At 45.8% G+C, this 23,901-nt stretch overlaps 1 protein-coding gene and 1 non-coding gene across 4 annotated transcripts in view; one reads left to right on the top strand and one right to left on the bottom strand.

Moving 5' to 3' along the window:
- The window catches only part of SLC22A23 (solute carrier family 22 member 23), a 190,362-nt gene that overhangs the window by 102,109 nt on the left and 64,352 nt on the right, over nucleotides 1–23,901 (bottom strand). The window lies entirely within an intron of this gene.
- Nucleotides 14,011–14,116, top strand: LOC123610023. Its single transcript, XR_006718061.1, has one exon. It is a non-coding gene; the product is annotated as a U6 spliceosomal RNA (small nuclear RNA).

The following is a 23,901-nucleotide window of genomic DNA, read 5'->3' as shown; positions in this document are numbered from 1 at the left end:
CAGGCCCTCCACTCAGCTGAGGACATAACGTGGGTTTTTTGTTTTGTTTTGTTTGGCTGTGTTCCAATAAAACTTTATTTACAAAAACAGGTGGCGGGCCATAGTTTGCTAACCTGCTTCAGAGGCAGCAGTGGAAGGCATCATTTTTAGCAGACAATTGCAGGAAATAGGGTGCAGGGTGTGGTAGAAGATGTAGAGAGGAGGTCCAGATTCAGTGGTTACAAACTGAGGCCAGAATGCTGCTTCTTTTTCAGTTTGGAAGCAGCTGTTCAATGAATATTTACTTTGGTTCACATTGATATGAACACTAATAGTGATGGTTGGGCCAGATTAGGAGAATCTTCACTTCTACGGTTCTTCTAAGAGGGGATAATTAGAACTGCAATTTTCAGTATTTGAAATCTAACCATTTGACCTCAGTTTTTTGTTTTTGTTTTTTCCTTAAGGACGACTTTTCTTTGTTAAAAAAAAAAAAAAAAAAAAAAAGGTGTGACATGCTTGAGCAGTGGCATTTTTTCCATGTGACTCAGGTTTGTATTGTTTCAAAACAAACAAGAAAACACAAGCAGTTGTCTCTCCCTTCACCAGTTTTTTTCTCTCTGCAGCCCTGCCTCACCTGTCCTCACTGTGTACAGAAGCAGGGGAGAGGTTCAGAGAGCTCAGATAGCCATGTAACATCAGGGCTGACAGCCAGCAGGGGCCTGTGGCGCTCTGTCCCAGGGGCCAGGCCACCAGCCAAAACAGGACGTAAGACATGGCCCAACTGGGATGCTGCGGCCATGGCAGGCTTCCTCCTCAGAGAACACTGATGGCCCAGGGGGCACAGGCTGAGGGGAGGCTGGGAGGGATAAAGCGAGGAGGAGGAAGTAAGAACATGGCTCAGGGGCTCAGTTCCCCTTTCACTGCCTGGCCATCCAGGGGTCACCTTGATGAGATAGGATGATGCCTGAGGCGAGCTCCAGGACTAGTGGGGGGCCCTGCTGCCACACCCAGATTAAGACTAGGAACTGAGGGTCCTGCCTCCTGCTCTATCTGCCTCCTACTCTACAAGGACAATGGTTTTCCTTTTCAAAAAAAGGAAACCCTAGCACTGTAGGCTGGCTCTTTCTTGCTCCAGCCACTGCCATGCTGTGGGGAGAAAGAAACAGATTCTTCCAGGGGCAGTGCTGAGAGGAGCCCGGCTCAACCCCTACTCAGGCTCCACTTCAGCAATTACCTCACTGCCCCCACCCCTCCTATCCTGGCACACTCACCGGTACTAGCTTTATGTCTCCAAGAGGACACAGAGACATGGGACAGAGCCAGGGACTGCCTGGCCCCACGAGTCATTAGCCACCTACCAGGCACAGCCAAGGGGTATCATTAAACTTCAGGCCATGAGATTCGAGTCTGGTCTAGAGGCCCAGATGGATGCTGACTTTACCTGGCCTGACCCACTGGCCCAGAAAGCAAAGGACCTCAGCGTGGACCTACGTCCATGCCCCTTACCAAACTCTGCCTCTGCCATCCAGCTCTGCTGGGGCTCTCTTATCAGTCCCTTTGGGATTGGACAAAGGTAAGGCATATACAGAAGAAAAAAGCTCATTATCCAATCTGCACACAAATATGCAATATTCCCTCCCTTGAAGATGAACACCAAATGCCCTGATAGTGCCAGTGAACACCTGCATGGAGTTTTCTAGTTTACAAAACCCTTTCCATGCATGTGAGCATGTTTGATCCTGTGTGATGGGGGTAAAATGGAATAGGTATAACTCAACTCTCAGCTCTCTGAAGTGAATTGGCCTCAGTTACAGAGCTAGTAAATTTCTCACTTTAGGGCCATAAACCACATTTTTAGGCTCCTAGGTTAAAGTTCTTTCATGCTCATTCCCTTATTCAAACAAAAACCAAAAACCAATAGTCAGGACCAGTAAAGCACTGTGGATGAAGTCACATCTGTCCCATGTGCCCTATTCACTCTGTGTGATGACCTGCCCGGGTACCTTGCTCTTCCTACAGGATGAGGTCACACCTGTCCCAAGTGCCTTGCTCACACCATGGGATGAGGTCTTACAGGAAGGTCATCTAAAGTTGACACAGAAGTGAGGGAGGGTTTCAGGAGGTCCCCCCACTGCTTCATTTCAGCGTCAGTTCATGAAGCGCACATGTGAAGGAGCTGCGGGAGAGGGAACAGTTACTCCAGGCTAAGGAAGCCACCCAGGGAAGGAGGAGACACGCCCCATATCCACTGCTGGGCCTTCTGCTCAGGATGCCTGGGACACAGGTCCCTGAAAGGATCTGATGCTGCACAGTGATGTGATGGGTTTGGGGTTTAGACAGGTCACTCTGGCTGTGGAGTGGAGAAGGGATCAGAGGGAGGATCAGAAGCTGTTCTTGGTCCCTGGGAGCCACGGGGAAAAGAAAGGAACAAGAGGATAAGACACAGGGGTCTGCTTGTCACTAAGCTGTGACTAGAGATGGACCAGTCCTCCAACCAGTATTCTGGGTCTGGAGAACATGGAAGGAGACCACAATCAACCTAGCTTGGCACAGAGCCTGGAGAAAGGATAGGACTTCCTTTAACACTGGCTTCCAGAACAGCCCAATCAGGCACTAAGTATATGCTGAGTCCCCATTGTGTGCCTGTCCCTGTTCGGGCTCTGCAGATGCGGCAGTGAGCAAAGCTGGCAGGATACACCTGCCCTTGGAGAGCACACGTTTTCCATTTCACAGTATTTCTGGCAAAGGATTAAACATTAAAGAACATAGTTTAAAACTATAACCATGGAAACTATCCATTATGGATTTTCCAGAATAATTCCATTAAAAATCTCCTTTTCTGTTGTTACTGTAAGACAGGTGTTGAGCTGAAGTCCACAGAACTCACACAGACTTTTTTCATAAGCAAAACACCCACCCCAAATATCAGTCTTAGAGGAATACTAAACCACAGAGCTCACCCCACTTCTCCCCTGCCAGGAGCCACTGTGGGCCCTGGAGCAATGGTAGGCAAAATTTAGCTTAAGCAAGCGACCTGTGTCCCCACCCCAACCTCTACTTAAAAATAAAACTTCATTGAAATCTGTCAGTGTTACAGCAATCGCCCTAGGTACTTCCTCTAGAAGGAAAGGGCAGGGGACGATCTCAAGTCTGGGGCATGAGCAGATGAACAGGATCCTACCTACACACAAACAGAGCCATCAGTCAATCCAAGTGCCCCATGAACTTCTGATCAAACATCTTTGTTTTTTTGTGCCAGACATTGCTGCTAGCAAACCTTTAGAGAAAGCGCACGTGTAGATCATGGGAAATGCTCTTTTTCGAGGAGCTTCCTGCTTTCTTGGGCTTCTTGGAGGTCACTGCTGCTTCTGTCTCACAAGCTTCAGGAATTCAAAGCACATAAGTAGTCCAGAAATCAAATTTTCAAGGCAGGATGAGGGGTCCAGGCAAGTGCAATTAGTTGGGATATTCAAAGCCTTGTCCTTTGGTCATCTTTGAAAAAGTCTATTTCTATATGCCATCACCTCAGGCATCAGTGAGCCAGGCTTGATGGCACCTGCAGGGCCATCCTCTCGCAGCCCCAGGCCCAGGCCTCAGCAGCACCTGCAGATAGCCTTATGTATCTCGCTGCCAATGCCCCCTCCCCCACAAGCAGTGCAGGCCCGTGGCCACCCCAGCCAGGACCGAGCCACATCTGGGTCATGGAGAGCAGAGAGGAGGGGCCAGACATTCACTACATGGCTTTATAACCACCCCGAGAGGAAGATATTTGTATTCTCATCTCACAGATGAGGAAACTGAGACTCAAGGAGGTGAGTCAGGTTGCCCGAACTCACACAGCTTGTGGTAGCAGTAGAAGGACGCAGACTACATCCTAGGTGAGGTTTTCTAGTGGCTGCTCTGCCGAAGGATCTCATTAGCACTTAAAGATTAGTTACATGAGGCAAAAAAGGGATTAGATGTGCCCCATCCCCACTTATACCCCATGTCCTCAATTGGGACTCAAATGAGTAACCAGCGTTCCTTCTGCTTACCACAGGGCAAAACCCAGGCACTGGTCCCCACACCCTTCTCAGTGGGCTAGGTCACATTTTCTTGAATGCTAAGTCCTACTATGCTGTCTCAGCCTCATCCAGAAACTCAGGCTCTCTGCAGCTTTACAGGCATCCCAACCGCCTGTCACGTGGAAAGCCCATCACTGGGTTCCAGCGAGGTCAAGGCCACTGAGGGTGGAGAGAAGCTGGGAGGCCTTCTGGGGTGGGAAGTCGCAACCACTGAAATCCCCACCCTTTTGGCCAAAGGTATTTTCTGGTACCGGGGTTTTCAACCCAAATTTGAATCCTTGGTTCAATATGACAAAGTAATTGACAGCACCTCCATCTTGGTTTTATGCTTCTCACTCTGGTTCTTCCCAGAATGCATCTTCCACAAGATCCTAGTGTTTAGGTCACAAGTCAGGCTCCGTCCAGGTCCCCTGGCCCTGGTGCTCAGCCAGAGCCTGTAGTTCTCAACCTAGGATCCACAGATATGTTTTAGGGATAACCATGAATATTCTGTAGTTTTATGTAAAACTGTGTGGGCATGTGTGTGTGTGTGTGTGTGTGTGTGTGTGAGAGAGAGAGAGAGAGAGAGAGAGAGAGAGAGAGAGAGACAGAGAGAGAGAGACAGACAGAGAGAGAGAGAGACAGAGACAGAGACAGAGAGATGCATTTTTTTCCAGGGGAAGGACCCATTGTTTTCATCAAATTCTTGAAGGGGTCTCTGACCCAAAAAAGATTCAGAAGACTCAAAAGTATTGCTTTAAAAGGAGCTTTCGTTTCTGTCAAATTGGCCAAATTTCAACATAAAGTGGGTCAGAGCGATTAAAAGCTGAAAAAAGTCAAGGATGGGCAATTCAATCTGTAAGATTTCAGGGAAATTAAAACAAACCCTCTGATGCTCTGCAAAAAGGATCCCCACAGAATGGGGGCTCACCAGCTGTGAAGGGGCGGGGGCACAAGAATAGGAATCAGGGGAGGAGAGCAAGAACCAGCAGAAATGAAAAACGGAAAAGGGAGTTCCACACGGGGCTTGCTACCAACCAATTCCAGTTGCCAAGATGTATGCTGCTCATAAGGTGGGCTCTATGGGCAGCCTGTCGAGGCTGCACACCAGTTCCTATTTTTACCTCAACGTACTGAAAAAAATGTGAATGCAGCACAGAGGTCCTGGCATCCCCTCTGGGACCAACCTGCTGACACGTCAGAACTGCTCAGAGTGATGAGCTAATTAAAATTCTGTGGTCTTTCCCAGAGATGGCTCTATTTTTAACCTCATTCTGACTGTCACTTAACGTGTAAGGTTTACTTTTTTTTTAAGGAAAATACATTTTTTCCTTCTTAATATTCCATGAATAATTTAGTGCAGCTGATAATTCCTCCAGACCCCTTCAAGCATCTCTTCACAAGACAGATAGGGACACTCCAGGCAGAAGGGAACTAATGAAAGCAGGTGAATCCTGTGTCCCACCCTTTGGGGCCCCTAATTAAAAACACAAGGACAAAAAAAAAATTATGACAAGCAAGGACTATAGTCACAACTCTCTATAATTTTCCTCTAACCCTATGTTCGAGGCAATTTCCACCTCACAAATGCTTTTCAAAAGTTGACGTGTAACTTGCTTATTAGAAATAATGGTGTAGGGAAGCATGGGTGGCTTAGTCTGTTCAGCATCCAACTCTTGATTTTGGCTCAGGTCATGATCTCACAGTTCTGAGTTCAAGCCCCGCACTGGGCTCTGCACTGACAGCACAGAGCCTGTTTGGGATTCTTCCTCTCCCTCTCTCTCTGCCCCTCCCCTGCTGGTATGCATGCATGTGCTCTCTCTCAAAATAAATAAATACACATTAAAAAAAAAAAGAAATAATGGTGTAAACATAGGTTTAGATTCTCAACTAGAAGCACTTTTTTTTAGAGGCCCTAGCTTCATCCACACAAGCATTTTAACCCAAAGACTGCTGAGATGCGTCAGTCTTAAAACATGTCTATGTTGAAACAATCATTACTTCTTCAATATTAGAAGTGGTTTCCCTTCCATATACTTTTTCTTCCTTCCTTTTCTTTCTTCCTTTCTTTCTCTCTCTCTCCCTCCCTCCCTTTCTCTTTCTTCCTCTTCCTTCCTTCCCTTCTCTTTCTTTCTTTCTCTCCTTCCTTCCTCCCTTCCTCCCTTTTTTCTTTCTTTTCCTTCCTTCCTTCCTTCCTTCCTTCCTTCCTTCCTTCCTTCCTTCCTCCCTCCCTCCCTCCCTTCCTCCCCCTCTCTTTTCTTCCTTCCTTCTTCCCTTTCCTTTCCTTTCCTTTATGCCCAGCATGGAGCCCAACATGGGGTTTGAACTCACAATCCTGAGATCAAGATCCGAGATTAAGAGTCAGATGCTTAACCGACTGAGCCACCCAGGTGCCCCCATAGAGGTACATTTCCATATTCAAGAGAAAAAAAAATTCACTACATTATAACCACAACTAATATTTGTTGTGCATCACACTTTTAAGAGAATGAGGCAAATTATATGAAAATAGATCCAATTTTATGAGGATGACCATTAGAGAATGGATTACAGTGTCCTGAACTTCACTTTACAGAACACACACTTCTATTTTAAAAAATCCCTTGGTTGGAGCTTTTTTCTCCTAAACTTATTTTTCCACTGATTTTCTGTATAAAACTGAAGGTGGTTAGCCACATGTAGGAATGCAAAGAAGTATTTTTAAAATTGTTTTTTGGTGGGGGGAATGACTTAAAAAGGGAAATTATTTGGTAAAATAATTTAAATGCTTAAAACTAGTTTTGAAGAATCTTGAATTGGTCCTTGAGGAACTTCAGGTCTTCCCAGGGGGCTGGGGGCGGGGGGCAGTGTCCATGCAAACTTCCAAGGGCAGGTGGCCCCAGCTCTTGGTTCTGACTTTGCATGAGGCTTTCTCCACCGGGGTGTAATGAATGGAGCTCTCTCCTGAGGGACCCCTGAGCTCCAGAGCAAGCAGTCTCCAGGTGGGCGGGGAGAGAGGGCTATAACTGCAGAGCTGGCTGGGGCACTGGCCAGCTATGCTGGTCTAAGTCTGCTCTAGCTGCCAGCACAGGAAGCCCCCAGGGTGTTCCTGTGCCACTTACTTCCTGCAGTCAGACAGAGTGGAGCTCCTCATTCACCTCAGCACCCATCGCCTGACTGTGGACCCATGTGCCCCACAGCTGGCTCAAACTCCAAGTTGAGCAAGCCCTACAATGACCTTGCGTGTGTCTATGCTTGCCTACGTTGTAAACATTTAATGAGGAGGAAACATTGATCCTGGTTTAGTTTCAATAATTTGATTGATCTCTTGAAACTAACAGGGCCTTCAAAGCCAGGACATCATGGATTCATTTCTTCACACACCTGCTGAAGGGTCTTCTGACAGCTGAACCCCCTGCCATCTGCACTTGGCCCTGTGGCAGCTGTATGGCACACCTTCTGAGGGCTGATGAGCAGGGAACTGTAAGTGCTCGGTTTTCTGAAAACATCTCCCACCTGAGACTTATTTACCCATTCAGCTGCTCCTAGAATGTGGCCTTGTCCTTAGGGAATCATTTTATTTTATTTATTCTCTAAGAGGTACTGCAAAACAAATGTGAACATGTGAAAAAGTGTCTTAGAGAGTTTCTGTAACTGGTTTTCCTCTCCTTGAGCTTATGGGCATTTTATTTTGATGTTTATCTGGTGCCATGGTAACCAGCATGACTTGAGATTTACTTCCTAGACTTAGGACTGATTACAGAAATTCAACTCAGCAAGCACTTACTGAGTGCTTACCGAGGCTGGAAGATAAAATGATGAACAAGAAACTCTCTTTCCTCAAAAGGACACCCGTCAGAGTGCAAAGAGGAGTTGGCAAAATTTTCCCCTTAAAAAAACAAATGGCAAATATTTTAGGTGTCATGGGGCCATGTGGTTTCTGTTGCACTCACCTCTGCCACTGTCGTGCAAAGGCCATCACAGACTAGATGTAAATGTGTGAACAGGGCTGCGTTCCAATAAAACTTTATTGAATATACACTGAAACTTGAATTTCTTATAATCTCTATGTGTCAAAAAACATGAATCTTCTTCTGATGTTTACAATTTAAAAAAAAAATCTAAACACCACTCATTGCTCACAGACCACATTAAAAAAGCAGCTGGCCAGGGGCACCTGGGTGGCTCAGTCGGTTAAGCATCCGACTTTAGCTCAGGTCATGATCTCACGGTTTGTGGGTTCGAGCCCCGCATCAGGCTCTGTGCTGACAGCTCAGAGCCTGGAGCCTGCTTCAGATTCTCTGTCTCCCTCTCTCTCTGTTCCACCCCCACTCGTACTCTCTCTCTCTCTGTCTCTGTCTCTCTCAAAAATAAACATTAAAAGTAAAAAATTTTAGAAAGGCTGCCCAGGTCTGGTCGTGGACTGTAGCTTGCAGACTCCAGGTGTGCACTTTGCCAGCTCCGTGGGAGAAGCTAAGCCACCAGGACTTCCTGAACCTCACTTGGCTCATCTGTCAAGTGGGGATAGGAATCTTTGTCTTGTGAGTTCTAAAGCTCCTATACCTAAACAGGAAAAAGAGCTGTTCTCCTTCCTGGAGGAGTACTCTGTTTGATGATGACAATGAACTTGATAATGGCAATGACAACTAACTATCCTGCACATTTGTTCCCTATGAGGCATTGTGTTAAGTGCTATAAACTTCTACAGTATTTCATCTAATCTATGGTGCTATTGATTTTAGGGTGTACCATTACTGAATGTACCACTAAAAAGAAAAAGCTGCCAGTTAACCTCTGACACAGCATTGATTGTAAGATGCGTTCTGATTTCACAAATGCTGAAATGTGTGTGTGTGTTGGGGGGGGGGGGAGGACGCATTTTAGAACCAATAAAAACAGTATCTCTGTTAAGCCAAAAACAATCCTGTAGGATAGGTATTACCTATCATCCCTATTATCATCCCTAGTTTACAGATGAGGAAACTGAGGGACCGTTTCGGTCTGTGCTCAAAAACCTAGAAGTGTCAGTGCTTTGTAAAACAGGCAGGTTAACCTGGTCTAGAGTTGAAGCTGTGCCTTAAGGGCATGAACACTTGGAAGCCGAAACAACTGGAACTTCGGGAACACGATCCACTTCGAGGAGTCTTGGCACAAGTGAACTTTTTCTTCAGTGAGAGGACACACCTTACGCCAATCACGTCCCTCTGGTATTTCAAAGTAGGGTGCTAGTGCAGCAAGAGGTAACGGGAAATAGGAATTCTTAAGTTTTTTTTAAGCTGTTTTTTTTTTAAGTTTATTTATTTATTTTGAGAAACAGAGAGAGAGAGAGAGAGAGAGAGAGGGAGGGAGGGAGAGGGCGGGAAAGTCAGAGAGAGAGAGGGAGAGAGAGAATCCCAAGCAGGCTCTGCACTTATCAGCATGGAGCCTGATGAGGGACTCAAACTCACAAACCATGAGATCATAACCTGAGCTGAAATCAAGAGTCAGATGCTTAACTGACTGAGCCACCCAGGCACCCCTAGAAAATAGGAATTCTAAAATACAGAGTAACAATGGCAAGGCGCACTAACATCTAAGCTTGCAGATTCCTTGTAACAGCTATACTGGGCATCCTGTCCACATCATCGGCAGAGCAGGGCAGAGAAGGCCAGGGAGAGGTTTCTCATCCTTGAGATGTATTTTCTTGTGGGGAAGGAATGTTTGGGGGTGGAGACCAAGGCCAGAGACCAGCCAGCAGCTCTGGTGCCTGTGGAATCATGCTCCCCTGGGTCTCTGCACAGGGGGCTCAGGACACATTCTGGCCTCCTGGCTCAGTCGCCATGTCAGCCACTGAGAGCAGTAAGCACAGTACAGGTGTCAGGTGCAAGCCCGTGAACGCAGAAACTACGGAAGAATCTGGGCCAAAATTCTCTTTTAAATTTAGAATTGTTTCTCCTCTCAAAAGTTGAGCCTCAAATCTCTTTCTCCCCATTATTAATTCATCACCAAATATTAATAAAGTGCTTAAAATATGCTCAGTGGGATGAGATTTCTCTTTTTCCTGTAAAATTCCAATTAGTCAAAAGCTTGCTCAACACGTAGCTTCGGTCTGAGTTGTTGTGCTCAAAGGCGTCAACACAGGAGACCCGAGAATGCCATCCTCAGAAGGGCCTCCTTGCATGGCTGGCCCTCGGCGGGCATCTGGGAACTTGGACTTCAGGAATCCTACCATTCCTTAGCTGATGAGTATCTCACACTGTGCCCATACTGTTTGTACAGACAATGTGGTTCATGTTGAGCACCTGCATTCCTTCTGAGAGTCTGGAGTTTGGTACATGCTCAGCAGAAGGTGCCTGTGTGAACAGCCTCTGGGAAAAACCTTGGGTGCTGGGTCTCTAAGGAGCTTCCCCGGTAGACAACATTTATGTTGTCACAATTGTCACATGTCACAATTCACTGCTGGAGCAGCGAAGCACATCCCGTGTGACCCCACCCAGAGGGGACTCTCGAAGGCTGCTTTCCTCTGCACTTTGTCCCATGTGTTTCCCTTTGCTAATTTTTCTCTGCATCCTTTTGCTATAAGCCAAACTAGATGCTGAGATGCTGAGTCCTGTGAGACCTAGTGACTCCCCCGTTGATCCTGGGGGTACTCCTGGGGACTCTTGACACAACCACCCTCAACCAATTCACTTCAGAACACTGTCCTTCTGTGCTGTGCCAGGCATAGGAAGTTTGGGGGGGTGGTGCAGAGAGAGAGCCCACTTACTCTGCTGGTCCTGAAGCAGAGTACACGGGAAACCAGGTATCAGATGACCTACTGTTCTATTCAAATGTTGACCAAGCACCCATCACATGCTCAGGGAGATATTAACCTTGTCATTTCTGTCCTTGAAATTTGCAGTCACGTGTAAGAGATGATGATGGGGAGGACCATGAGGACCAAGGTGATGGCAGGTGGAGATGATAATGGCTAACACTCACCTGGTGCTTACCGCGTGTTTGACACTCTCCTGCGCACTTCCAGTGTTAACTCATTTGATTCTCCCAGCGGCCCCGGGAGGTGGGCACAGTTATTATCTCCATTCTCCCAGAGGAGGAAGCTGAGCTCATAAAGGAGACGTACTGCCCCAGGTCACGTAATACACACCTGCCTCGTTATTGCCAACACCTCCTCTGGCTTCAGAATCTGAGTCCTTAACTACGATGCTGCATCATCTCCCTCTCTGGACCCAGAGGTGAATCTGAACTAGTATAAACAGGCTCAATTTTACCTACATCGTTAACAACCACAGTCCTTATTACGTTCCACCCAGCATTAACATCATTTATATGCATGTTTTAATGCCTGTGCTAGCCTCTGAACTGTGTGGCCAGGCTCACATGCAGCACACCTCTGGGTCTCCTGTATGGCACCGCACTTTGCAGACGATAAGCATTTAGGCACAGATGGATGGAAGAGAACCACCATTCAGGAGGAGGAAGTCAGCGTGGTCTGAAACTGTAATGATAGGTCTCAGGGAACACTGAGGGGGATCTCAAAGGTAAGTTCTGAATAGTCAGAAGGGGAAACAGGCAATCCATGTGGCAGTAACAGTATGAGCAAAGAGGTGGACCCTGCAATGACCAGCATATATGGGGAGAGCACCAAGAGAAGACTGGCTGGAATATAGGTGTGCCTGGGTAAAACTGGGTGAAACCAAACCATGGCAACCCTTAAATGAACAGAGTTTCAAACTGATGGGCAGCCCGTGAGGAAGGGAGTGATGGTGTTCCAAGGGATGATTTGGTAAGATTTATCTCGGGGCAGAGAGATGGATGGCTTGATGGGCCAGAGCCCCGCAGCAGGGTGAGGAGGTTAGAGGCTGCTGGACGAAGTGATGCCACCCAGCACGAGGTGTGGCCACAGCCCCAGACCCACTGTGGGGCCAGTGCCAGGTCTGCTGTGAAGGCAATCAGGGTCAGGACAATGCAACCAGCTGACGTGTGGTCCCTGACCATCTCAGTCATTCTTCCCCGCTCTCACCCTTTAGGATTCCAACAAATTCAGGATGGAATTAGGATGGGAGCTGTGTTCTTAAAGAACCATTTCTAAAGAGAGAATGGATGGATCTGGTATCTAATGACAGTAGCAGGACTGTTAAAGGCAGGCAACTGAGTGAGTCATGGTGATACTAACAGGACAGGAGTAAGGAAGTCCAGAAAGAAAATACAGATGTTGTCTATTTCACACACAAACAATGTGTTTACAGGAACAATCTTAAGAGCTATAAGACGTGAGCCTTTAAATGACAATAAGCTACAAGAAAAAAAAAAGCAGAAAAAAATTAAAAGCAAGCCCAACAAGAAATGAATGAGTGGATAGTTGCTTTATCCACCGCTATTCATCATTTAAAGTTTCCAGTACGCCCAGCTTCAAAACAAACCACCCCCTGTCACAATATTGCTTATACAACTACAGTTAAGTCAGATTAATTCTCATGATTATATCTGAGCACACTCTGTGTTTTGAAATAGAATATCAGCTCCTGACCCTCAGGAAGCTAATTGCTTTTCCACATATCCTGCACAATTACACATCCAGCTAAACCATTCACTCCTACTACGGTGGCCATGCATTATAGCGAACTTGATCACTGGGGAGTATCGAGGGCCAGTGGGCCAGTGCTGCGGCTGTGAGTGTGGCAGAGAGAAGAGCTCTGGCGAGAAATGGTTCAGTCCTACCGGACACCCTATTTTCAGCATTTATAACTTACTGCTCTGTGTACAATCTCTCTTTCCAGGGAGGGGAGGTGGGTAAGCCTCTAATGTTGTATATCTGTACCGAATATACAAGGCTGGTGTTAAATACGACAGGCTAAGCAGTTCTGCAAAATGGCCCCCTTCCAGTTAATTATCTTGCCTTGTACACATATACTAGGTCACTACTGGCAAACACCAATTTCTAGTTTAATGGGGCAGAAAGAAGAGATCCAGATATAAATGTCTATCAACTATCTCTATTCTGATTAAAACATTCCCCTTAGAGGAAAGCACATGTCTCTTCTGTTTACTTGAATTTGCCTTTCAAGTACTTGGCAAACTAGGAATTTTAATACTAGCAACAAATTCATTTGGTGCTGTGTGTATTTCCATTCCATTTCTAGCAGGCACTAGGAAGCCTTTCTATATCTCATCTTTGAATGCTTTATAGCCATAGATATTTCTCTGGAAAAACACATTGCATTTGGGGTAATAAAGATCCTGCAGATTTCATTAAACAACTGTGCCAGTAAGAACACAGCAATAAGCACTAATGCTGGCTTCAGAAGACAAACATTTATTGTGCAATCATTTCAGGGTGGCACCCACTAGTGGGAAGCCAGACCAAAGGATGGACACCCAGCCTCTTCCTCCTCCCTCTTCATTTCATGGTCTGATTTGAGCAATTCATGTGAGCCTTGGCCAAACAAGGCCAACACCAAATTATGGTGCAAAGCGAATTCTCCCCTAGCTCTCCTCGCAAGCCGGCCTTTCCGGGCTAGGTGTGAGCCCCTATCAACCCTGCCCCCTTCCACTGCCCCTGTGCTCATACTCTGCAGCTGGCATCTGACACTGTCACCTCGTGCCTTCTTTTATTCTAGAATGTGCCTTCTTCTCCCTGCCACGAAACACCTCTGCTTCCAGCCCTTGTTCCCACAGGAAGGCTTTCTCAGCTCTCAGTGCTCATGTCCTTCTTCTCTACTCCTGAAATTCCAATGACTTTTAACGCCCCTGCATCAATCCTTAATTCATGCACTGCTATTACAAATACTTTATGATCCGTTAAATACAGGTCAGTATATTTGGGTGTAGTTCACTGTACAAACACTGTGTGGGGTCAGCTGGACAAAGCCCAGTGGGACACACATTTACCCTGTAAACTGGCTGGAGAGGAACACTGATTATACAAACAGTATAGTCAAGTGGGGCAGGGGCTCAGAGACTGAGGGGGCCGCACCCTGGCTTGGGGTGTGGGGGGTTGAGGATCTCTGTAGAAAAAGGGCATTTTGTGCCCACTTGGGCAGCACATGTACGGACACTGGAATGATACAGGGAAGACTAGCATGGCCCTTGCACAAGATGACAGACAAATTCATGAAGCATTCCAGATTTTATTTTTTTTTATTTTTTTATTTTTTTTATTTATTTTTGAGACAGAGAGAGACAGAGCATGAACGGGGGAGGGGCAGAGAGAGAGGGAGACACAGAATCAGAAGCAGGCTCCAGGCTCTGGACCATCAGCCCAGAGCCCGACGCGGGGCTCGAACTCACGGACCGCGAGATCGTGACCTGGCTGAAGTCGGACGCTTAACCAACTGCGCCACCCAGGCGCCCCGCATTCCAGATTTTAAAAGAGAAAAAAAAGGGGCCTTTTGACTTGGCTCAGTGAGACATTGGTAGAATTTGGAACTGCAAATGGTGGATGGAGGGGGAAGGCATTTCAGGTACAAATGAAGGCATGGAGAAGGGGTTAGGAGCAGAGTGAAGGGGGGGTGGGTCCACAGGAATGAGAGCCCCAGGAAGGGGATCAAAGACCCCTCCTGAAGTTCAGATGGCACCTCCTCCAGGGGGGCCTCCACACTCCTGGCCAGGGCAGTTGCCCCATGGGAAGGGGGTGGTGATGCCTTACATCTAGGGTCTTATCTCTTCCATAGAATGCACATTCCGAGAACATATCAAGTCTCCCCCATGGCTTGGTGGCCACTCCAAGGTCAAAAGGACATACACAGTCTGCTGGCTGAGGACAATGCTGTTAGGCAGCTCCTATGAGTGGTTCTACTACCGACCAGGATGCACATATCAGAGATGGGTGACAGCGCTATGCCATCTGTTTATCAGGAAAGTATCAACGATGGTACACACTTAACACATTTGTAACTAATTCCTGCATGTTCTCAACTCTCTATAATATTTAGCACTGCTGACACTCCGGACAGCCCCTTCAGGTGGGCCTGCATTAGTCAGATGGGTGCACTGGAAGGTCAGAGGTCACCATGGCCATTGTGGTCAACAGGTCAACATGGTCATCAGGTGAGCACAAGGGGAATCTGGGTGGTTCTCCCAGGAATTAAAAGCCCATGTGTCAGCAAGACTTGAAGGGCACTGAAACAAAAATTTTTACAAAGTGGCCATTGCCATCATTACTACTCAGGCAATGGACCTCCATTTTCCATGTGAAGCCATCATTCCCTTTACTTTCTGTACATTCCCTGACAACTCCGCTCTCCTTCCAGTATCTGAGGGGCATCTGACAGTTATTCATAGGTTTCCATTCTGACTCTGGTTCAGACACTGTCTGGATGTAGGTACATCTCTTAACCTCCCGTAGCATCAGATTTTCCCAGGAGGGAGGAGCTGGACTGCAGTCTGGGCCCAATGCTACAGCTCCAGCAAGGCCTGTCTTTATAGGACAGCCTGGTCTGGGCCTCCCTCCCAGCCTGCCCGTCTGCATTGTTTTCTCCATGATGTAAGCCTGAGTCCTTAACAAGCTCCCTGGAGATTCTCTCCTCTACCTGGCCTACCTCTGAGACAAGCTCCACTCTAATGCTGAGTATAGACAAGAGAGCAGAGCAAAGGGGCTTTAGAGACTTCTCCCCAACAGGTGCTTTCTTCTTGGCAAATGTCTTATAACCTACTAAACTAGAAGCTCTCTGAGGGAAAGTCCCACTTTTTTTTTTAAACATATATTTACTTTTTTATTTTTGAGAAGGAGAGAGTCCGAGCACAAGTCGGGGAGGGGCAGAGAGACAGGGAGACACAGAATCCAAAGCAGGCTCCAGGCTCTGAGCTGTCAGCCCAGAGCCCAACACAGGGCTCGAACCCAGGAACCGCAAGATCATAACCTGAGCTGATGTCAGATGTTCAACCGACTGAGCCACCCAGGTGCCCCAGAAAGGCCCACTTTTTAATGATAATCTATAAACCTTAAAGATCATCAAAGGCTCCCTGAGAAAGTTCAGGGTTCTCCTTGTGCTTCTCCTTTTCAAGGATGAAATTTTCATCCCAGGCTATGGGACGCTGTCAGTGAACTAAAGGGCACCGTGTGGCAAACTCAAGGCATCACACTTACAGCGCACAGGGAGGGAGAGGGGAGGATGGACAGCATTTCTACTTGGTTTTGGAAACTTTAGCTTATGTGAAAGAGAAAGGCAAACATACCTTGTGGGGATTGGAACGCTGCCATCTTTCCTTTCCCTCAATATTAAATTTCCCCCACGCATTCTACCCCTGCTCCCTATCACCTTGAACACAAGTTGAAAACCTAAGCCTCTGGAATACGTGCTTGAGTTAGAAACTTAGGCAGTTCAAACTGAAGTCATGCAGCTGGGTGGGCTCAGATTACTGAGCACTACTCCAGTCTCCCTAAGTTCCCAGCAGAAGCGTTTCAAAGGGTTCCTACAGCTGTGTTCAGTGGGGGGTGATGAGTAACGTGCAGACATTTTCCCCAGTGTCGGGGATCTTACAACAGGACGAATTTAAATCTTTGGGTGTAGGGGGACAAGGGAGAGGGAGAGAGAGAATGCCAGTGTATGAGTGAGAGAAAGAGAAAAATATGAAGAACATGATGAGGGATAAGGGGGAGAGAAGGTGAAAGACATAGAAATCCTAAATGGTAGCTGTTCAAGACATGATGAATGGAAAACAGGTTCTGGGCTGGAATAGTGCTTGTATAGGGACAATACACTAACTCTACAGGGCTAGTGGGGTGAATGGTTTGCCCAAACTTGACAATTTAAGCAGGTTTTTAAAATATTTAGGTGGAAGTTGCAAATGAACAGAAATCAGTTCAGGCCAATAGGAATGATGTTGTTGAACACCACACCTACACTGACCTATCCTGTAACGTCTGACATAGTTGGGTAAGATGTTAGTAGAAGGTCTTCCTATAAAGAGTGATTTCAAACCACAATAAGGAATTGATAGGAAGAATATCAAGGGAGTAACTTGCATGTATCAGTTAACAGTATTTATAAACATCTGAGTCCCCTAACAATGGCCTGCCAAGGAAATAAACATTTCTTGACAGTATCAGGAAGCCAGCCATTTTGGTATATTTATCAATATGTTACAAGGTCTTATGGAACTGGACTCTATTTTTGGAACTTATTTACTCTCTAAAAAACTCTATATACCCAAGGTCAACACTAACATTTCTTTCATGCTTAACTCTTATCAAGTAATAGTAATAAAAAATTGTATAAAAAAGCTGTTTGCAAGAAAACTGCAGTATGTTTATATATTAGTCATGAACTATGTCATGCTATAGTAATAAACAACTCTTAACAATTTTAGAGGCTTAAAATACCATAAATTTATTTCTTGCTCACACTACATTCCCATTGAGGGTTGGCAGCGGGTGGGGCGGGGGGGGGTCCGGCTCTGCTCATCACTGTCACTTGGGATGCAGGTTCAAAGATCAGACTCCATCTTGAATGTTGTTGGTTGAAATGCTAGAGGCCTAGAGGGTGTCTCACGGGTAATTAAATGCTCCAGACCAGAAGGGACATGTCAATTCTGCTCATAGCTCATTGGCCAGAACTAGACACATAGACCTGCCCAATCTCAAGGGAAATACTGGCAAAAGGCACCAGTGACATCTATACTTTGTTATGTGCAGTTAATTCTTTTAAAATGTTCCAAATACATATCATATGTGAAGACACTGACATGATTTCCTGGCTGCTTTGTGTCCTTAGAGAAATGGCTGACATCTCTAGATCACTTTCTGTCTCCTTCATCAGAGCCCTAGAACCATCCGTGGGACTATCTGAAGTCCCTTGCCATGTTATGTTTATAGAGCACTGAGGCACAACATCTTGAGGAGGTGGGAGACAGGACTCCTGGCTTAGCAATGCCTGCCTGGCCAATGACCACAGCACCTGTATCACAGTGTAGCTTTGGCTCTTTTCAATTTGCCATAGGTGGGTATAATCAACTACAGGAGAGCCGCATGGGCTGACCAAGTCACCTCAGTGGTGAGGGATTTCAGGAGCATTCCCCAATCACAACTGGCTATTGCTATAGCCAGACTTAAAGCCTCAGTACCAATACCATGATAAGCAGTGCCCTGGTGAAGGGTGGGGACTCTCCAGCCAGACACATGTGTAACAATCCTGTTTCCACCATTTACTAGCCAAGTGACCTGCCTTCTCTGGTGCTTTATTCACCATCTATGAAGGGGGCCAGTAACAGTACCCTCCTTGCCAGGGTCACTGTGAGGGTAAAAGGAGGACTAACGAGCTAGAACAGTGCCTGGCAGTGCATGGTATGTTCTGGCTTTTGTCATTCCTATTCTTTTGCTTATCCTCATCATCTGGACCTCCTTTCAGCCATATTGCTTTGAAACTAATTTGCTACTGCAATGAGCAAGTTGTATTTCTCACAATAATCCTGTGAAGCAGGTATAAGTATTCTCACTTAAATGATGAGAAGAACAACACTGGGCCAGGTTTCAGATTTGTTTGTCCGAGCCTGCATTCTTGCACTGCGGCGTTCTACCCATGATATGGGTTTGCCCATATCATGAAAACAAGGGGGTCCACTTTAATGTAAGGAAAATGACCCAGGACATCACATCCCTCCACTTATACTTAGAACTCTCCAAAGAAGCTGTTCTGCTCAACTCAACAAACAGAAGTCAGCATTTCCTCCATCAGGCTATATTTGGTGTGCTTGACACAGTTAAGACACCAGCTCTCAGTTGTCTGTAGGCAGAGCCAGCCAGGCTCAAGCCTCAGATGTTAGAAAGGAACCAGGAAAGAAAGCGTAGGGATAAAAGATGGTAAGATGGGTATCCGAACTCTTACCCGGCCTGCAACTCAAATATTATAGTAGTATTTTGATCCATGCCTTTGTAACATAGTCTTTATGTTATATACATTCATGACAACCTTGAACATGCATGTTGGTCCTAGTCTGAAAACTGATACTTTTCCACTTTGACTATAGCTGTATCATATTGCTTAAGGCCTGATAAGGTGCCATAAGCCCACTATATTTGTCTTTGTCTGTGCTAGACTGGGAGGGTCCCCCTGGGAGGCACAAAATGATCAAGGCTTCCTCTCTTGACCCAGTAACTGTACTGGTCAATAGTAATTAAATGCTCCAGACCAGAAGAAACGTGTCATTTCTACTCACTGGCCAGAACCAGACACATGGAACCAGGAAAGTACTTTATAGCAGAGGTTGGCACGTTATATAGGCTGTGGGCCAAATACGGCCCAATGCCTATTCTTGTAAATAAAGTTTTATTAGACCACCCATTTGTTTATGTATCATCTATGGCTGCTTTCACTCTACAGTATCTGAGCTGAGTAGTCACATGAGAAGCCATATGGCTCAAAGCATAAAATACTTACCATCTGGCTAGATACATAAAAAGTTACCTGAGCCCTGGTCCAGAGTGCTAGAGCCCGGGAAGGTGCAGGGAGGAAAAGCCTCTGTCAACCAAGAATGCAGTTGTATTGATTACCATTCACTGGAAAACTCTCAGACCAAAATTTACTGGGGCTCATTTAACAGATCTTTTCTTACATGCAGGACACTAGGACATAACAGTGGGCAAGATAAACTCAATCTTTGCCCTTGGGGAATTTAAAATTGTCTCTTGGGATAAAGATGGGGCATAAGGGAAAGAAAAGGCATAGAAATATGTAAAAAGACAAGTACAGGCCAGATAATGGTGGTATATTCACATGGCAGTGAAATGAATTACAGCTATAAAGGTCAATGTAGATGCATCTAAGGGATAATGAGGAGTGAAAAAAAGAAACCACACACAGAAAAACACACACTCTATGATTCGACTTACTAAAAGCCTCAAGCCATGCAAAATGAAATGATATATTGTTTAAGGATCCTAAAAAATGAGGCAAAATTATACAGAAAAGCAGGGTAAGGAGGAACACCAAAGCCAGGCTCATGGTTACTGGGAGGTCAGCAGGGACACAGGGAGGGCTTGGGACGGGCACACAGGGCATTTCAAAAGTCATGACCATATTCTTTCTTTAGAACTGGGTGGTATATGCACAAATGTGCATAGTGTCAGAATCTTTTATACTTGATATATTTTATTGGTCCTTCGATGTGTACTTGATATTTAATTGAACTGAATTTTACAAGTAGAGTCACTGTGATGGGCACTAGGATTCAGTAAGAAAGACAGCAGAGGTGCGCCTGGGTGGCTCAGTCAGTTGGGCCTCCAACTGTGGCTCAGGTCATGATCCCATGGCTCGTGAGTTCAAGCCCTGTGTTGGGCTCTGCGCTGACAGCTCAGAGCCTGGAGCCTGCTTTGGATTCTGTGTCTCCCTCTCTCTCTGTCCCTCCCTGCTTGAGCTCTGTCTCTCTTTCTCTCAAAAATAAATAAACATGAAAAAAAAAAAAAAAGAAAGACAGCAGAGAATGCTTTGGGAGGGGAGGGGCCAGCAGAGAGGAGGCATGGCTAACTCAGACGCAGATCTCTGGAGAGAATCCCTAGAGAAAATGGCACATGTCACTTGAGGACTTAAAAAGCAAATTTCACCCTGAGAAAAAGTCAGGAAAGAGTGTTCTAGCCAAGAATAGTCTGTACAAGAGTCCAGAGATGCAACAGATTACATCGTTTTCAAGGAATTGAAACCAGCAAGGAACATGTAGTGTAGGGAACTCAGGCTGGCAAGGATCCCCTGGGGCCACGCTAGTAAGCCTTGCAAGCCGCAGTGAAAAATGTGTACTGTATTCCAAAAGCAACTTGAGCCTTTGAAAGATTTAAACCAGGGAGTACAGAGATGTGATCAGAGTTGTCTTTTATAAAGACGGTTCTTGCCGTGGCAACATGTTTACTCTGCTATCTGAAAGTCCCCTCTGCTTTCTGCCGGGCTGAGAACAATGACAGTTCCTGTTATGTGCGGAGCAATGATGTATACTCCTACTACTTAAACCTATGAACAAAACCAAGAAGGTGTCAGGCCAAAATTACCAGGTACTTCATTAATACAGCAGATGCTTATTGATTAGAGACTGTTATAAGCAGAAATATAAAATTTTGTGTAAGTGAATTTTTTGTACATTGAATTAAATATTAGTGCACTGGAATAAATAAATATTAGCGTACCAGCTAACAATGGTAAAGACACTCCATGGTGGATCTTTGCAAAGCAGATGTTCCTTCTCTAAAATAAAGAATCTCCTACAATATACCAAATTTACAATAATAGATTTTAATCTATCAGCATTCTATCTTTAAACAAGCATTCTATCTAAAAATGCTTAAATTTACCTAAAAATACTTTTAAAGTATAGACAAGTGAAGACTGTGAGTGCTATAAATATCTTTAAATCATAGCAGTAGGAAAATCAGTTAAAAACCACACTTCTCTAGTGGCAAGAATAAACACGGATATACACAATGTTACAAAGAAGGGACGTCTCGGTGGCTCAGTTGGTTGACCATCTGACTCTTGATTCCAGCTCAGGTCATGATCCCAGGGTCATGGGATTGAGCTCTCCACGCTTAGCTGAAAATTCTCTCTCTCTCCTTCTTCCACTCTCCCCAGCTTGGGCTCTTACTCTTTCTCAAATTAAAAAAACAAACCCAGCACTGTCTTCTCTTCTGGTTTCATCATCACGCCTCCTAGTTCAAACTTGTACCTTAATTACTAAATAATGACCACGTTTTTTGCCTCCTGTTACTTCCATTTTGAAAAATGTCAACAGAACCTTTTATGGATTAAATTCTTAGGACAAGTTAGGCCAGAACTCCAAAGATATTCTCCAAAGAACAGAGTGAGTTTAAGAGTCCTTAAAACTCTTTTTTTTTTTTTTTTTTTAATTTTTTTTTTTTTCAACGTTTATTTATTTTTGGGACAGAGAGAGACAGAGCATGAATGGGGGAGGGGCAGAGAGAGAGGGAGACACAGAATCGGAAACAGGCTCCAGGCTCCGAGCCATCAGCCCAGAGCCCAACGCGGGGCTCAAACTCACGGACCGCGAGATCGTGACCTGGCTGAAGTCGGACGCTTAACCGACTGCGCCACCCAGGCGCCTCAAACTCTGATTCAGTAACTCTGTTTCAGAGGATGTATCTAAAAGAATTGAAAGCAGGGTCTTAAACAAATACTCAGACGGTCATGTTTATAGGGGACAGCCATGTTTATCGCAGCATTATTCACCATGGCCAGAAGGCAGAAGAAATCCAAGTGTCCATCAACAGATAAGTGGATAAACACAATGTGGTAGAGACATATAATGAAACATTATTCAGCCTTAACAAGGAAGGAGATTCTGACACAGGCTACAACACAGATGAGCCTTGGACACTGTGCCAGGTGAAATAAGCCAGGCACAAAGGACACATGCTGGATGACTTCACTTACATGAGGTCCTTAGAGTAGTCAAACTCCTGGAGACAGGAAGCAGAAGGGTGGTTTCCAGGGAGGAGGGGGCAGGGGAGTTAGTGTTGAATGGGTACAGAGTATCATTTTTGCAAGATGGAAAAAGTTCTGAGAGGGATGGTGGTGATGGCTGCACAACAGTGTGAATGTACTTAATGTCACTGAGCTGTACACTTAAAAATGGTTTAAGTGGTCAATTTTACGTTATGCATGTTTTTTCACAATAAAACAAAAGAGTTCCAAAACACGGATGCCTCAATGGATGCCACACAAGTGCTGAGTTTATTACAGACTAGACTTGCCCCTCATTGTTGGACTCAATCGTCTGGGTTCCCTTAAAAACTTCCTTGGGGAAGTCCCTTAAGGTCACAGCAAGTGCTTGGCCTGGGGTCAGAGTATCCCCGACCACCTAGCTATGGTACCCCACACAAGCACCTGTTACTGGCTCATATGGAAAACAAAAAACCCTGTCCTCAGAGCCAAACATTCCTCAGAGAACACTTTGTTGCCAGGATGGAGAGATGCATTAGAGGTGGGATGCTGTGAGGGCAAATTTGGTCACCCAAGTTTTTTCAGTTCATCTTCTCTAGAGAACATCCAGAGAATAATCCATTAGGCTGCCAAAATACTGTGACAAGTGACCCCGCTCTGAGTTCAAGCAGCATGCTGCCAAATTAAACGCATCGCGCCCTAACTGATGCAGCGAGAAAATTCCCCATTAAACATCAGTCCCTGCTGGACTTGGAGAAGACATGCCAATAAGCTTTAACAAATATCTTTCCTACATCTTTACGTACTTGGCAAGACGGATTTTTAAGTGACCCCACTCAACATTAGCTAGAAACATGCCCCAGACGCCACCAAGGCTCAGAAAGCACAGTTAGGAGTTTAGAAAGGGACCGGAGGGGAGGGGAGAGAGGAAAGCAGGCAGGGCTGCTGTGGGGAGGTGGCCATACAGATATTGCAGGAGGCAGACAAGCCTCCCAGCTGAAAAGAGAGAAGGAAAAAGAAATACTCACTTGTTCCATAGAAACCATACACAAAGCCAAGATCTATGAGCCCTGGAAGTGGGCACTTGTAACTCATTTCTCCCTATCCCTCCTCAAACACTTGGCTTGTTTGCAAAATCGAAGGAGGGGCTCAAAACAAAGCAGCCATGGAGGCTGGAAGTTCTTCCAAGAGCCTTGTTCTTAGTGCCACAGAGGTGACTGGCACCGCTGAGCAACTCCCACCCCGCAGGCTGGGGGCTCTGAGGGCCCTTGTTCCTCAGCAGTCATGCCAAGCATTGCTGGAGATAGCCCCAGAGCACAGAGTGGGCTTCGAGGACCAACCTGTGGTTTCACAGATGAGGAAAGGGGGTCTGTGGGATCCAGCAATCCCACTTCTGGGTGAATGTCCAGAAGAACTGAAAGTAGTGTTTGTACGGCCATGTTCACTGCAGCATTCCTGACAATAGCCAGAGGGTGGAGGTAACCCAAGGGCCCGTTAGCAGATGAAGGGGCAAACAAAATGTATATACATATACTGGA

Source organism: Leopardus geoffroyi, chromosome B2 (genome assembly GCF_018350155.1).
Source record: "Leopardus geoffroyi isolate Oge1 chromosome B2, O.geoffroyi_Oge1_pat1.0, whole genome shotgun sequence".
Classification (NCBI taxonomy): Eukaryota; Metazoa; Chordata; class Mammalia; order Carnivora; family Felidae; genus Leopardus; species Leopardus geoffroyi.
The sequence above is the reverse complement of the archived record's forward strand: the minus strand, read 5'-3'. Positions and strand labels throughout refer to the sequence as shown.